Source organism: Bradysia coprophila, unplaced genomic scaffold (genome assembly GCF_014529535.1).
Source record: "Bradysia coprophila strain Holo2 unplaced genomic scaffold, BU_Bcop_v1 contig_94, whole genome shotgun sequence".
NCBI lineage: Eukaryota > Metazoa > Arthropoda > Insecta > Diptera > Sciaridae > Bradysia > Bradysia coprophila.
Window position 1 is genome coordinate 532321 of NW_023504022.1, and position 16286 is coordinate 548606.

Here is a 16286-nt window from a genome sequence, read left to right on the forward strand (position 1 = left end):
CTTACACTTTCTATCTAACCGCCCTCCAAACCATTTTGGCTTTACAATCGTTCTCCCTGATCTAGTCTTTCTTTCATTTTCAGGAACCACGTTTGACTTAATTTTATCATTACATTCTGATTCATCGGTAACTTCTGAAAACGAACTACCTCTATTTCTTTTCTGCTCAATTGACACAGGTTCCCTTTCATTAGCATCACACCGATTTTCAACATTCTTATTCAACACCATCATAGCACTCGGTTCATGATACGCATTTCCCAACTTAGAAACTCTTAATTGATTCTCATGCACAAACCTCACTTTCCCATAAACTCGAATGAGATACGTATATTTACTTATAATTTGTAATACCTTAGCTGGCATCCAATTTATATGATTTTTGAAATGATTTTTATACAAAACGTTTTGATTTACGGAAAATTTTGATTTTTTAAAACTTTGTTCACTAGTCACTTCATTAATTTCACCGCTATTGTCCATCGAACTCTTGTGCTTTAAAGAATTCGTCGCGGAATATAGCGTTTCTCTAGAGAATTTTGTCCACTACTCTTGATTGAGTTCTCCTATGTTTGCAATACATTCTGTAATGCAAGCGGTGTCACTGTGTTTAGAGTTCTGAAAACGGTAGCTCAATTGGTTAGAGCATCAGCCCGGCAAGTTGAAGGTTGTGAGTTCGTACCTCACCTGTGCACAAGCTGAAAATTTAAAGAATTCGTCGGGGAATATAGCGTTTCTCTAGAGAGTCTTGTGCTACTAAATCTAATAATGTCTGTGGCTTATAACTAAATATAATTTCGAATGGTGGTCGTCCTGTTACGGTCGATGGTGCGTTGTTATGGTACATTAAAAATTTCTGTATTTTCTGCTGAATCGTCAATCCACTTCCGAGACCTATTAAAAATTTTAAAAGACATTGTTTAACAGTACGAACAGATCTTTCCGCCTGACCATTCGATGGCGGATGGTATGGTGGAGAATTTAAATAAATAATTCCATGCCTCTGACAAAACTTTTTAAACCCATGCGAATTAAAAGGAGGTCCATTATCTGCCACCAGTTTACTGGGTAGACCAAAAACAACAAAAAATTCAATTGAATTGAATCTTTTTGAGTACCTTCCTCAATGTCTTTTGACTCTATCGGGATGTCTTCTCCAAAATTAATAAAATTTATTTTATCAACTTTCACCTCCGTTCCATCTACTAGAGGCAATCGTGACAATGCACCTACATGTCCCATTTTACTGCCACTCCGATGTTTAATTTCATAATCGTACATCGAAAGATAAATAGCCCACCTTTGCAATCTTGCAGCAGCAACAGGTGAAATTCCCTTACTAGGGTTAAACAAATCTCTTAAACTCTGAGCGTCTGACATTATCGTATTTTTTTTCCATAAATATACTTGTAGAATTTCCTTAAAGCAAAAATTATAGCTAACGCCTCTCTTTGTGGTTGTGAATAATTTTGCTCAGCTGGAAATAATACTAGTTTTTCTACCCCATTGACAATGTGAGACAGTATAGCACCTACTCCATATGGACTAGCATCAGCTGAGACTACCATTTCTTTCTCTGGGTCATATAACTCTAGGACTTGATTACTAATGAGAAGCTGTTTACTTTTTTCAAAGCTCTTCTGACAACTCTCTGACCAATCTAGACCCGGGCGCCGGCGCCAGCCGCGCCGATAGCCGCCGAAAAAAGAGCTAAAAACGATGTCGCCGCCGCCGAATAGTATAAATCGGCTAGCCGATCAGCGCCGCCGCCGATAACATTCGAAACACTACGCCGCCGCCGCCGCCGGTTGTTTTGTTTATTACTTTTCGGCGCAATTTGCCAATGTTTCTATTTCATTTTCTAAACAAAACTATTTGTGAAATATTTCTCTAAAAAATATTTTTTTAACTGCCTTTGAAAGTTTTCAAAGACTTTTTTGAGTTTTTGTACGTTTTTCAATTGTAAAACTTTTATTAAATATTGGAAAATAGTTGTCAAATATAAGGTCCGTCAAATGAATGTTAGGAGCTTCTTTCATTCATACACCACCCACTTGGATTCTTAAAACTCCATTTGGATGTGTTTCTGTATCCCATGTGTCAAATGAGAGAGTTAATACTTGGAAATTTTATATGCTATCCCTGCTAAAGGTTTTTAATTTCGCTTGCAAATTACTCGTAGCATATCCCTCTATCATTTTCAATAAAAATATCACGATTTTATTTATAGATTGTGGAAATTGTTTTCGTCACTACCGCAAAAATCAGCGATGGCTCTGCTTTCGAGTCGGTCTTTTGAGATACGAAATTTAAAAATCAAAATCATTTGTTAGGAAATATGAAAATATTGTTCGGTGAAGTGACAGAAGTGACCGACCTGCCGACAGCGTCAATCATTGACAGTCCTGTGAAATAGTGCTCAAATCCATAATCTATTTTGCCAATTTATCTTTAATTTGAGGATGACTTATTCGGTAGCACTATTTTAGTTTTGCGTAAAAGCAAAGTAAAATGATCGAGTCTGGTTTTTGACAATTGAATTTTAATTAAAAAATGATTTTTAATTTGTACACCTTCCACAGTCCACAATGTTATTTAAGTTGTGGATCGTGGAATGTGTACAAATGTAAAAGCGCAGCAAAAGTTGTCAATCAAACCAAATATAATATCGATTGCAACGATCGTAAAGAAAAATCTAGATTTTTGGTGTCAAATACAAAATTTGGATTTTGAAGAATTTTTTGAAGAAATTTTCAAGAATTTGCCATTGCGAAATAAACCGCCGAAACATTTTGATGAGGAAAAAGACAGGCTGAAAAGGGTGAAATCGAAACTAGAAGATGGTGACATCAGAGGTGCAATTAAGTTATTATCTTCAAGTGATTCAATAGCCCCAATGAATGCCGATACGTATGTGAAGTTATTGGAAAAGCACCCTGAGTCAAAAATACCAATTGATATCATTGAGCCACCGACGTCTATACCGAAAATAGCATCAACGTCAATATCAGAAACGAAGATAGCGATTCTCAACTTTGCTAATGGTAGTGCAGGAGGCATAGATGGTCTACGTCCCCAACACCTAAAAGACATGATTGGCAAAGAAATTGGCGAACATGGAACGAAACTTTTAGAATCACTTAGCACTTTTTCGGATGTTCTTTTGAATGGCAAAGTAAATTCATTAATTACGCCAATACTATATGGAGCTTGCCTATGCGGAATCAACAAAAAAGACAATTCGATTAGACCAATTGCTATCGGATGTACAATAAGAAGAATGACATCGAAAATAGCATGCAGACGAGTCACCAACAGAATGGGTGAAGAACTCCGACCTACTCAGTTCGGATTCGGAACTGCAGGTGGTGCTGAAGCAGGAGCTCATGCCGCACGTAATTTCATTAAAAGAAAATACTTGAAAGCAAAAGTTTTCCTTAAATTGGATTTTATCAACGCTTTCAACGAATTAGAACGCAATCCAATGCTACAATGTACACTCGCCAAATGCCCAGAGCTATACCCATTCATTAAACAATGTTACTCCACGACATCAACGTTATTCTTTGGTGATTACGAGATTTCATCTCAAAGAGGCTGCCAGCAGGGCGACCCTTGTGGACCACTGCTTTTCTGCATCGCGATTCAAGAAATGACGGAAATGCTCCAATCAGAATTTAATCTTTGGTATTTAGATGATGGGTCTTTAGGTGGAGACCCGTACATAGTCTTGGACGACCTACACGTTGTAATAAGAAAATCGGCGGAAATTGGATTGAAGTTAAATTTCTCGAAATGTGAATTGAAGGTACTGGGTACACAGAATCAAGAAGAAATCACAGAAATTCACAGTATTTTCAATGAAGCTGCACCGGGGATTTTACTTAAAGAAAACGAAATCGATTTATTGGGAGCACCTTTGACGATCTGTGGTATTGGTCCAGCGATAAGGTCGAAAACTGAAAAACTGAAATTAATGACCAGTCGTATGAAAATGTTGAACGCACATCATGCATACTTTCTGATTAGACATTCGCAAGCTATCCCAAAACTAACTTTTTTGTTGAGAACAACCCCCTGTTGGTATGAAATGGAACTTTTGGAAGAATATGATCACACATTGAAATCGTCGTTGGAAGAAATTATCAATTGCAAATTGGATATGCTGGCATGGCAACAATCTACACTATCAGTGAAACTTGGTGGACTGGGCTTAAGAAACATCACAAATCTATGTTTTTCTAGTTTTCTGGGATCAATCCATTCGGTCGCTGATTTGTTGAAACGCGTTATTCCCACATATTCAACGTCATCTGATAATTTATTGACAGAAGCCATTGACAACTGGTTTTCAATCACGGACGAACTTCCTTTGGAATCACCGGAGTCGAATTTCCAGAAGAACTGGGATGAGGTCGTATGCCAGAAAATTCACGAGGAACTACTGGAGTGTGCTTCCACTTTAACCGATAAGGCAAGACTTTTAGCGGTTTCATCAAAAGAATCCAGCGCCTGGCTAAATGCATTCCCTTGTACATCACTGGGTACATTGATGGATAATCAGAGCTTTCGCATATCAATTTCACTTCGCCTGGGTATTCCCGCAATTCAAGCCCATACTTGTCGATGTGGTTCTGAGGCTGATAAATTTGGCTACCACGGTCTTTGTTGTAAATCGAGCGCGGGTCGAAGAGCTAGACATGAAATGTTTAACGATTTGATAAAGCGATCCCTCGTTACTGGTGGTGTTCCGGCTACTCGCGAACCGGTTGGATGCAACCGATCTGATGGCAAACAACCGGACGGGCTAACTTTGATACCTTGGCATAAAGGTAAGCCTTTAGTCTGGGATTTTACGTGCGCAGACACTTTGGCCAAATCTTATGTAAAAGCAACTAGCAAAAAAGCGGGTGAAGCAGCTAGGATGAGAGAAAATTATAAGAAAACATTATATGAACCGTTAAATGAATATTTCCATTTCGTTCCGATCGCCGTCGAAACTTTGGGAAGCTGGTCGGAAGAAGGTCGAAATTTAGTAAATAAAATTGGCAAAATTTTAATCGACACTACTGGAGAAAAGAAATCCAGAAGTTACCTGATCCAAAGACTTGGAATCGCAATACAAAGAGGAAATGCTGCATCGATTTTGGGCACAGTCCCATACGCCTCTGGGTTGGAGGAGATTAATTTTATATAAATACACAAACGGAATATGATTAATTGTCATGGAATTTTAAAATAATCGCAAAATAAACTTTCAAAATGTTACAGATGGAAACACTGCTTAGGGTGTAAAAAATTTCAGTTTTAGTATGATGCTCAGTCTGCATTGCTTGATGTTTTGTGCAAGGCAGAGAAATGATAAGTTAGTACGCCTGTGGCGAGATAGAAGGAACATTGGAATTACAGTTGGCTTCTATGGGAGAGAATGTGAGAGAATTTGTATGGAACTCTCTCATATTCTCTTCCATAGAAGTCAACTGTCATTCCAATGTTCTTTCTATCTCGCCACAGGCGTACCAACTTATCATTTCTCTGGTGCAAGGTAGATTATATCAGTAGGGCTCAAAAATCGATTTGCCATTTTCTGCTAAAACAATCAGCGTAACCTCTGTATTGTCAAAATCTTCAATTTGAAATGAATGTTTGGCAATATGTAAAAAGAAAAAATCAAAACCACCTGAGCGGTGGCCATCCGTGGACAATGCGAAAACAAATTCCTTCATCTATCTACAATTCCTGCATTAGGCTTATCTAGAAACATTAACACCAACCAAAATGTAGTTCTATCTTCTCTTGTAAAGAAAACATTTTTAACTTAAATTTTAAGATCGAAACGAATTTTCCTTACACATCTTTTTTTGTTGAGCGCCGGTTCTCAGCCGATAGCGCCGCCGCCGCCCATATATAATTTGACTTGCGCCGCCGCCGAATTTTGAAGAATCGGCTCAGCCGATTTCAGCCGCCGCCGATATTCTAAAAAAAAATTACAGCCGCCGCCGAAAAATATAGACCGGCGCCCGGGTCTAGACCAATCAAATTTTGAATCACTTCGCAATAATTTATATAACTCATGTATCTCACTAGACAAATTAGGAACAAACCTACAATAATAATTTAATAGACCAAGATATGACTGAAGCTGAGATACATTTTTCGGAATTGGAGCCTCAACAATAGCTCTGACTTTTTCCGGACTGGGATAAATATTATTACCCTCTAACACATGGCCTAGGTATTCGACTTTAGTTCTAAAGAACTTACATTTACTAAGATTTATCCGGACATTGTATTTCTCCAACCTGGACAATACTTCGAATAATCGACTTTTACATTCCTCAATTGTTTTACCACCAATTATGATATCATCAATAAAACTTTTGACTTTTTCTAAAGCAATCAAAATCTGATCCATAACTGACTGAAAAATTGCAGGTGCGACTTTCAACCCATCAAACATTCTTGTGCACATATATAATCCTTTATGCGTGTTTATGACTACGTATTTCATCGACAATTCTAACTGTTTAAATGCACCAGTTAGATCAAGGACACAGAAGAAAAGACAATTAGACAGACTGGCAAAAATGTCATCTATTCTGTGCAACGGATAGTGATCCGTCTCTAGATACTTATTTATGGTTACTTTACCGTCAATGCAAAATCGAAGCTCTCCGTTTTGCTTTACTCTAACCACCAAAGGTGATGCCCATTCTGAATGTTTGATCGGTTTTAAAATTTTTAACTTCACTAGCCTATCTATTTCATCCGAAACCTTATCTTTTGACTTGTAAGGCAAAGTATAAGCACAGTGAAAAATTGGTTGAGCATTTTCTTTCAAAACAAGCTCAGCATTGAAACCTTCAATTGGCTTATCTAAATTGGTGGATACTACTCTCGGAAACTTAGACTTAATTTCATTCAATATTGACTCATCATGACTCACCGACTTTAATGAATTTATCGTTGGTGTGAATAGTTTTTCCCTCCAATTCGGTATAAAAACGTCCAGCCAATTTCTTCCAAACAAAGCAGTGAATGGCCTTAACATATCAATAATTTGTAAATAATTTTTAATCTTCTTTACATGCAAATTACTTTACAAAAAGAAAAACTCATTTGAGTCCTGTGAAACGGTAAACAATTAAACGAAAAAGAAACATTTTTCGCGCCTTAATGTTCCACAATGAAATTTTTTTAAATTTTAATCGTCGATTAAAAAAATGTGTTTATGAACTTGAAGTGTGTTTTTTAGTAACGTTTTTTGATATTTTCGTTCTTTGAGAGCTTCGGTTTTTAAAATAAAAAAATTAAAAAAAATTTCATTGTGGAACATTAAGGCGCGAAAAATGTTTCTTTTTCGTTTAATTCAATAATTTGTAGTTCGAACACCTTTGTTTTCCCCATAAAATTCACATTTACATCGACCGACCCGACTTCAACTAATTTTTCACCTGTAACGGATCGTAAAAGTACATCATTAGCAATTGGCTTTAACGGTAAATGACTAAAATTTTCTTTATATTCAATTAAGCTCATAACAGTCACAACAGCACCACAATCACATTCCATAATAACCTTCTTTGATTCGATTTCAACTTCAAAATCCAGTGCACCACTTCTGTTTCGTTTAACAGTTCTCACAAACCTCTCGTTTTGCTTACATTCATTTTCAACCCATTGTTGTTCAGCCGGTTCTACCGCGGTATACCGATACAATTAATTCATCAACGTTGTTATTATGAAGCGTTACCTCTTTGCGTATTGTAATACTAATAATATTAATATTAATAAAATTTCCAGAATCTCTTTGTTCGTTCTCATCATATCGAATAGTGTTCACGTTAAAAGTTTTATGCGACTGGTATGTTTGGCTATTTTTTCCTTGTTGTACATACACCGGAACAGTTTCCGATTTATTTAAACACATTGTAGATACATGTCCATATTTATTACATGAATAATACTTCCACTTATGTGCAGGACAAGTGCGCTCATCATGAAATCGACCACAACGTCGACATTGACCCGGTTTGCTATTGCGATTATTATTCTGACTAAATTTACTTTTCTGAAAGGGTCGACTTGCATGACTTGGTATATTAGACTTAACATTTGATTTAGTTTGAAACGCAACTTTATTTACTGATTTCACAGACATTGGTTGTAAAAATTTGCTTTCTTTTTGTACCATTTCTAACTGTAGTGCTTTCGCACAGCACTGTTCAAAGTCCAATGTGTCTTCATTTAGCAAATTTGACTTTATCTTTTCATTTATCAATCCAACAATAAATCGGTCAGTTAAAGCTTCATCTAAAATCTTTAACTTATATTTTCCGACATTGTCACCAGTTTCACCTTCCAAAAAATCCCCGAATTTACATGTTTGAGCTAAAGTCTTTAACTGAACTATAAATTCACTTATTTGCTCGCCCGACTCTTGGACCACTTGATTAAATTTAAATCTTTCAGCTCGTTTATTGCTTTTAGGCGTAAAAAGATCACGTAACAACTTAATGATTTCTTTATAGCTTTTTTCACTTGGTTTCATAGGATGGGTTACGGGTTTTAACACATTATACATATCCTCACCTGATAGCTAGGCATGGGCGATAATAATTTTGATTATCGATAATTATGAATGATTATATTATCGATAATTAAGTTTTTTTTTCGAAAATTAATCAAGAAAAATAGCGATAATTGATAATTATTGAAATTGTGATAATTATCAAAATATCGATATTTCGAAAAATCAATAAAAATACTTAAAATTGTTATTCTATCAGTAATTTCATTTAAATATTAAATGCATATTGTACGCAACAGTGCGCGAAGCTGTGATTTTCGATCATTACGACCATACGAATAAGAAAATTTTAATAATTATCGAAATATCGATTTTTTGATAATTATCCAATTTCGATATTTTGATTATTATCGATAATTATATGATTAATCGGTTATCGATAATTTCTTTCGATTGATAATATCGATAATTTTGAACGCCTCACATGCCTAGTCAGGGCAACTGCTACTGCTGGTGCCAGGATTTCGATGTAATTAAATTCTTTGAGTTTAAAAAATATTTGTTTGATAATGAAGAAACGGGTGCGCCACGTTAGTCAATCAGTTAGTTAAATCAATAATCTGAAAATTTCAGATCAGATTCGATCTGAATCTGAGTGGATCTGAAATCTGAAACTTTTTTTTTAGATAACTGAAAGCCATCTGACTTGTCTTGATACTTTTTCTACAAATAAAAGTCCTCAAAAACTTCATTGAAACAAGACACTAATATCACAAAATATTATTGAAATTCCTAGTCGGGTTTGCATTAAGAATTATATTAATTTTCCACACTTCCGCTAACTACGAGTATTACAATTATTTCAAACCAAATCCCTCTAAAATCACTAATTTTTAAAAAGTTACCGCATTTGATGATTCTCGTCCGTACGACAAGTGTTCACACGGTGAGCTTGAATGAGGTCTAAATAAAAAGTTGATGCACACGAAATGTTTCGACGGATAATTGTTTGTGAGTTCATAAGAAAACGTTTTTGTTCTTTCACTTCATAGTTTTAACTTTAAATTTTTAAAATACTTGACAAAAATAAGTTTCCTCCATACATTTTTAAGGAGCGTGAGAAAATGAGAATGATGAGAAACTAATGTTCTAAGCAAAAACTTGTTGCACTGCCTCAAAACTTTTTGGTTTTTTTATATTCCTGACTTAGTACACATTTTTTAAGCAATTTGGTGTTTGATACTAACGATCAAAAAAAAAAGTTTTGAGGCATACCGTGGAACAATTTTTTGCTTAAAATAGTGTTCCTCGTCGATGAAAAAAAAAACCAAACGGTACGCAACAATTTTTTTTTTCATTTTCTAGCGCTCTTTGAAAATGTATGGAGAAAACTTATTTTTGCCAAATATTTTACCGTTAAAATTATGAAGAGCCAGAACAAAAAAGTTTTCTTATGAACTCGCAAACAATTATCAGTTTAAACATTTCGTAAAAACTGAGAGAGCCCATGGAAATTCCCTTAAAATCATACTCCTGAATTCGCTTTTATTTAGCTAGGAACATTTTGTAACCATTTGTCTAAAACATTGCGAAATACAGCACAGACAAGAAATAAAATTACTTCGAATTTCTTAACTCTTTATCCGGTGAAATCAATCTGAAAAAAAATCTGATCTGATCTGAATCTGAAAAAAGACAGTCTGAAATTTTCAAATCAGATCAGATCAAATTGAAATCAATCTGAACTGAATCTGAAAATTTCAGACTGTCTTTTTTCAGATTCAGATCAGATAAAAGTGATCTGTTCCGATCTTTAAACCAAACTTCCAAAACACTCAAAGAGTAAAAGTGACGCAAGTCCCTGGGCATACTTCCAAAACAACTGATATCGCTGTAGGTGACGCCTGAAAGAATGTACAAATGAAAAATAGCCGAATCATCTGCCACTTTGTGACGCAAAATTTTTAGCTCCGTACGAAGTACTGGGGGCTTATAGAAACACCAAGCCTTTTGTAACATGTGGAATTCGAAGCAGACGGTAAGGGCAAAGCATTTGTCTATGATTATAGATGCCGAATCCGCAATAAAAAAATGTCTGTCTGTCTGTCTGTCCGTCCGTCTGTCTGTCTGTGTATACGATAACTTGAGTAAAACTCAACTCAAAATGGGCAAATGAGCCCTTGATGTGAACCAGGTACATGGCGCGAATCAGTTTTTACTTGGTCGGCCAAATTTGAACGGATCTCGACTGTTTTTGCTTTATTAGATAGGTATTGACCGTACCAATCAAGTTTATGAAATTTAGTTCACCGGATCGTGAGCTAGAACCCTTGGAGTGAGCTGATATCCGGCTACTCGGCAGTACAGTGAACGTGGTGTATTTTGTCAATATCTCGAGTAAATTTTGTCCGAATTTCATGAATTTTTCTTTGTTTGAAAGGTATATTTTATATTTATTTATTTATTTCGTCAATGGCATCCGCCCCCTGACTACTTGCATTTTTAATTTTACTATAAAAGAACAGAAAAAGATTATACATGTCAAGTTGAATGAAAAAAAAATAGAACAAAAACATAAATAAAAACATTCACCAACGTCACATAGGAGTGAGTCACGTCTCGTTTGACCAATAACCAGAAAGTCGTCAATAGATCGTTTTCTGAGCCACCTGGAAATGAACGGTTAGTGGTTAGCGGGAGCCAGTCGACTAGACTGGCTCGATTCGGCACAAGTCGATAAGACTCGGAGTTAAGTCGTGAGACCACTTTTTAAAGTCGTGAGACCTAAATAACCTAATCGATACCGATTAGAAAAAGAACCATAGGTCCAGCATATTTGCAAGTGAAATGAAATCAGTCATGACATTTTGATCTTACCATTCAATTTGATTGGAATCTTCAACATTCTAACAGTCGTTTTGAATGAGTTCCGCGGCATACCCTGAAACCAAAGCTGTGAGAAACGGTTAAATTCCAAGCACATGTTATTTATTGGTTCATGGTAACCATACTTAGTCCTGTGTTCATCGACAATGAGTAGATCGTCAGCTCGAGTGGGACGAGGATTTAGAGTAATTCTTCTCGTTATTTCAAATGAATCAAGACCACCACTTAAAAGGTCAAAAGTAAACAATGCACAGGCATTTATCCTGCGTCTAGCAAGCGGTTCAATGTCGATGGAGCAACATCTGTCAATGTAAGGTGGAAGTTTATAGTTCTCGTCACGTCTCACTGATCGTCTGAGTGCAAACATCAAAAACTTCTTCTGAATCGATTCAATCCTATCAATGAAAGTTTCTTGATACGGGTGCCAAACGACCGAAGCATATTCCAGACACGAACGCACATGTGCGAAATATAAACTCTTCAAGGTTTTGACATTCTTAAACTCCTTACAAGTCCTGATGACAAAACCGAGCATCGAATAAGACTTAGCGATTACGCATTCGACGTGTTTACCAAAGGTCAGTTTTTCATCCATGAGAACTCCTAAGTCTTTCACCAGTTTCAAGCGAGTCACCACAGTATCGTTGATAGAGTAATTGAATTCAATCTTTGACCTTTTGCGAGTGAAAGACATCACATTGCATTTTCTTACGTTTAAATAAAGCTGGTTGACTTCGCACCACCGTAAGAACCTGTTCAAATCTCTCTGAAGAGCAGTAGCATCAAGTACAGTTTTGATCACTTTGAAGATCTTCAAATCGTCTGCATACAACAGATGAGTAGAGGAAGAAAAAACTTTCGCGACATCGTTCATGAACAATATGAACAGAAGAGGGCCAAGATGGCTACCTTGAGGAACGCCAGACGTCACATTAAAAGTCATAGATGACCACCCAGACAAATTTACGAACTGTGTACGTCCGCTTAGATAAGACGCAATCCACGCCAACAACTCAGAATGAACTCCAAACTTCTTCAATTTGAATAAAAGAATTGAATGCTTAACTCGGTCAAAAGCTTTTTGGAAATCAGTGTAAATGACATCTAGCTGATGTTTAGACTCCATGACTTTAGTCGCATGACTTACAAACTCCACTAAATTCGTCGCTGTAGACCTTCGTTTCATAAAGCCATGCTGAGATTTCGAAATCACGTGATTAAATTTCTCGGTTAAGATTTTAGTTACGATGGCTTCGAACAGTTTTCCAATAGTTGGCAGAATAGCAACACCTCTGTAATTTTCTACGTCACTCCTAGATCCACTCTTGTAAATCGGTGTAATATACGACGATTTCCATCTCGTAGGAAACTTACCAGTTGAGAGTGATGAGTTAAAAATGCGGAGAAGTGGATAAGACAGACTATCAGCGCAGTTCTTCAAAAGAACGGGTGAGATTTTGTCAGGCCCTTCGCCCTTACTGGTGTCAATACCACGTAAATGGCTCACAACATTTTCAATAGTAAAAGAAATCGATCCAACATCAACAAGTTGATCAATGTGGTAAAACTTACGGGACAGGTCTGATTCACTCTCGTTATCAGTAACATAGACACTTTGAAAGAACTCGGCGAATAAACTACAGGATTCAACAGGACTGGAAGATCTTTTATCTCTTTTACGCATCGTTGAAGGATAGCCTACAGTTTTCTTGCGCGACTTCACAAACGACCAAAACCTTGACGGATCCGATGTCAGCATTTTCTCAGTCTTTGTCAGATACCTGCTAAAAGCCAAATCACGCACAGTGCGAAATTCTTTACTTAACGACAAAAAACACCATCTCTAACCTAGATCTCTCAGTGGGGTCAGTCTCAGAATTAAGGCGCTTACTAGCTTTGCTCGTCCTATTTTTAAGGTTCCTTAGACGTTGGTTGTACCAAGGCGGGTCATCAATCGTCACTTTTTTCTTGAGAGGGACAAACCTTTCGAAACCGGCTAAAAGCGTTTCATAAAGCAAATCAACAGCGACATCCACGTCAGAAACGTTCAACATCAGTTGATTCCAATCAACAGAGTCAAAATAACGGTTCAGACCGGAGAAGTCACCTTTCTTGAAGTTAAATTCAGTAGAAGACTCATCACATTCAACGCAATCGACTACGTCCGCGGAAAAGATAACCTCAATGGGATAATGGTACAGGTCAACACGACTCAAAGGCTCAAGACACCTAGAAACGTTTGCCCCATTGGGGTTGCTGACAAAAACAAGGTCCAGAATATCTCCATAAAAGTTGCGCTCGCCGTTGACTTGGTGAAGACCACTGCTCAACATGAGATAGATTATATCAGCTATCGTTCCTTCACCAATCCCAGATGGTAGAAACACATTAGGCTCACAAGACTCGTCATCGCCATTCATCAGGTCGTCAACACTGTTGGCGTGGCTGTTGAGGGTGTCGGGCACCCAATCTACAAGACTGAGATTAACGACTGTAAATCGTCAGTACTACTTCCGGTCTCCTAACAAAATGGCTACCGGCGGCCATATTGGATTTTAGTAAAAGTGATGTATCTTGGCAAAAATGGTACATAGAGAGTTTCTGTTAACAGAGAAGGAATTGGTTATGTGTGTGGGGTGTTTCAGGCATTACATATATCACGCATATGGACATGGTACTAGAAAAAGTTTCGAATTTGGGTTCCTAAAATTACTTCGTAAATTTTTGTTTTATTTGAGAGGTACTTCGTACAGGCTTTCGTAATTGCGCTATGTGCAATTTTTAAGATGAATACTTTCATTAAAATTGCACGTGCCGCACTTGGGCTAGGTGGGAAGCATTATCGGAAAAATTAGGATCACGGATGAATTAGGGCTACGGAAGCACTAGGGTCACGTACATAATGGGTTTACGGGTCGTACGGGGCTCAGTCGCAGCAAACGCTCCGACTGTTCTCAAGACTTGTTTTTGTTAAAATTGTTCTTCAAGAATTTTTTTGGCCTAATTTTTGCTTTGACAATTTTTGCGTACAAGCGCAGAATGCGTCACCTACAGCGATATCAGTTGTTTTGGAAGTATACCCAGGGACTTGCCTCACTTTTACTCTTTGAGTGTTTTTGACTGATGGAATTTTTACTACTTTCGTACAGAACAAACCTATGTTTGTTGACCAATCACACTGATGAGTACAGTCCACAGAATTGAAGTTCTTTTGTTTCGAAAGTTTACTAATTTCAACTGAAAACTTTTCTATTTGTTCGATCTAACATTTGAGATCAGCCCCATAAAGATTCACAAATAGTTTGGATTAAAATTAGATGGACTTCTTTTCAAGTCAAACTTTGTTCTGAAGAAAGCAATAAAATTAAAAAACACCCGCGGAATTTTGAAAGCCAACACATTTTCTGTTTCTGTGCTTTACTTGAGTTTCTGATTTCTCCATATCAAAATTCGCAAAAAACCAGTAAAACGCGAAACAGAAAATGTGTCGGTTTTCAAAATTCCGCGAGTGTACTTCATTTCATCGAATAAAAAAGAGGTTCAAATTCTGTTGTTAAATCATTTATATTGTGTACCAAAATTATTCAACTTGATTTTTTATTTTAAATGGAACGTTTAATTGATTTGAATCAACACATAACGCATCCGTTCTTTGAGTTATCTTTAACGTCCCCGCCAACACCTCCGCCAATATTGCCAACTGGTGTAGCGTCTGTTCCAGCCATAACAGCGAACAAGGCAACGGCAATAGCAACGACGACTTTGAATAGTTGCATCTGTGAATAGAATTGAATTGAAAACGGTACTTCAGTGAAAAGAACTCTATTGAACAACAGAATTTAGTTGAAAATATTATTGCGATCAAATTTCAATTCACTTACATTGAATGTAAGTTTTGTTGGTTTACGTTCAGAAGATTCGAAGGAAACTGATGATGCTTCAAATCAATTGCCTTCTATTTATACTAAGAACCGGCAATGTGCTATTCTCGCGTCTACATAGAACTCTCTTATCAAAGTTCTTAAACGCATGAATCATATAGAATCGTTTTATCTATGGGTTTTTTTGAATGCGTAAACCGGTTTGGCTTCACACAAACGGCAAAATCATTCGCAGTTCACATAATGAATAGCATTTCATAAACAAACAACAACCAACAGCTACTAGAGAGTATAGAATTTCTTCGGGTTTACATAACACTAGAATCAATTTGAAGTTGACATTCAGCACGTGACAAACCAGAAATTTTGTTTCGTTGTTTCTTAAACCTCGGTTTGAAAACTGTTATTTTGACAAGGGAGAGTTTGCATATCCGAGCTGAAGGCGAGGTATGCAACTACCCAAGTCAAAAGAATAGTTTTCAAACCGAGGTGCTTAAAACACACGCGTGAGTTCGCGAGTTTACTAATTGATTCCGAATGTAATGAACTACTAATAGCGCTCAAACGTACACTTGTGAGTTCCGCTCGTATCACAAATTGATCCCTTATGTAATGAACTACCTCCGCAGCACCCACTGTAACATACTATTAACCGGCTGTTAAGTTCAGTCGACTCGCATGTCGATACGATCTATTTCAATAAGTTACGAAGTTATAATAAACAATTAAAACAAGTGTATGCACAGAAACAAAATCATAAGAAAAACCGGATTTTATTCAGACTCTGATAACACGATAAACATTTCTGAACATATCATTCTATTTATGCGTCGGGGTCGAGCAGATCAAAATTATTTGCATGTTTTAGGTAATCAAGGTGTGACTGTAGTAATAACTCTCGCTGTATTATAATATAACTAATAAGTTTGTGATGTGCTGAATACACACATACATGAATATGCATACCCCTAGTAAAGCTTTATCAACAA

General features: G+C 36.7%; 1 long non-coding RNA gene across 1 annotated transcript; it reads right to left on the reverse strand.

Moving 5' to 3' along the window:
* Positions 1–303: 303 nt before the first annotated feature.
* On the reverse strand, positions 304–14254 carry LOC119085475. Its single transcript, XR_005089306.1, has 4 exons — positions 14130–14254; positions 13882–13886; positions 10674–10688; positions 304–314 (listed from the first exon to the last, which is right to left on the reverse strand). It is a non-coding gene; the product is annotated as an uncharacterized LOC119085475 (long non-coding RNA).
* Between the last annotated feature and the right edge of the window lie 2032 nt (positions 14255–16286).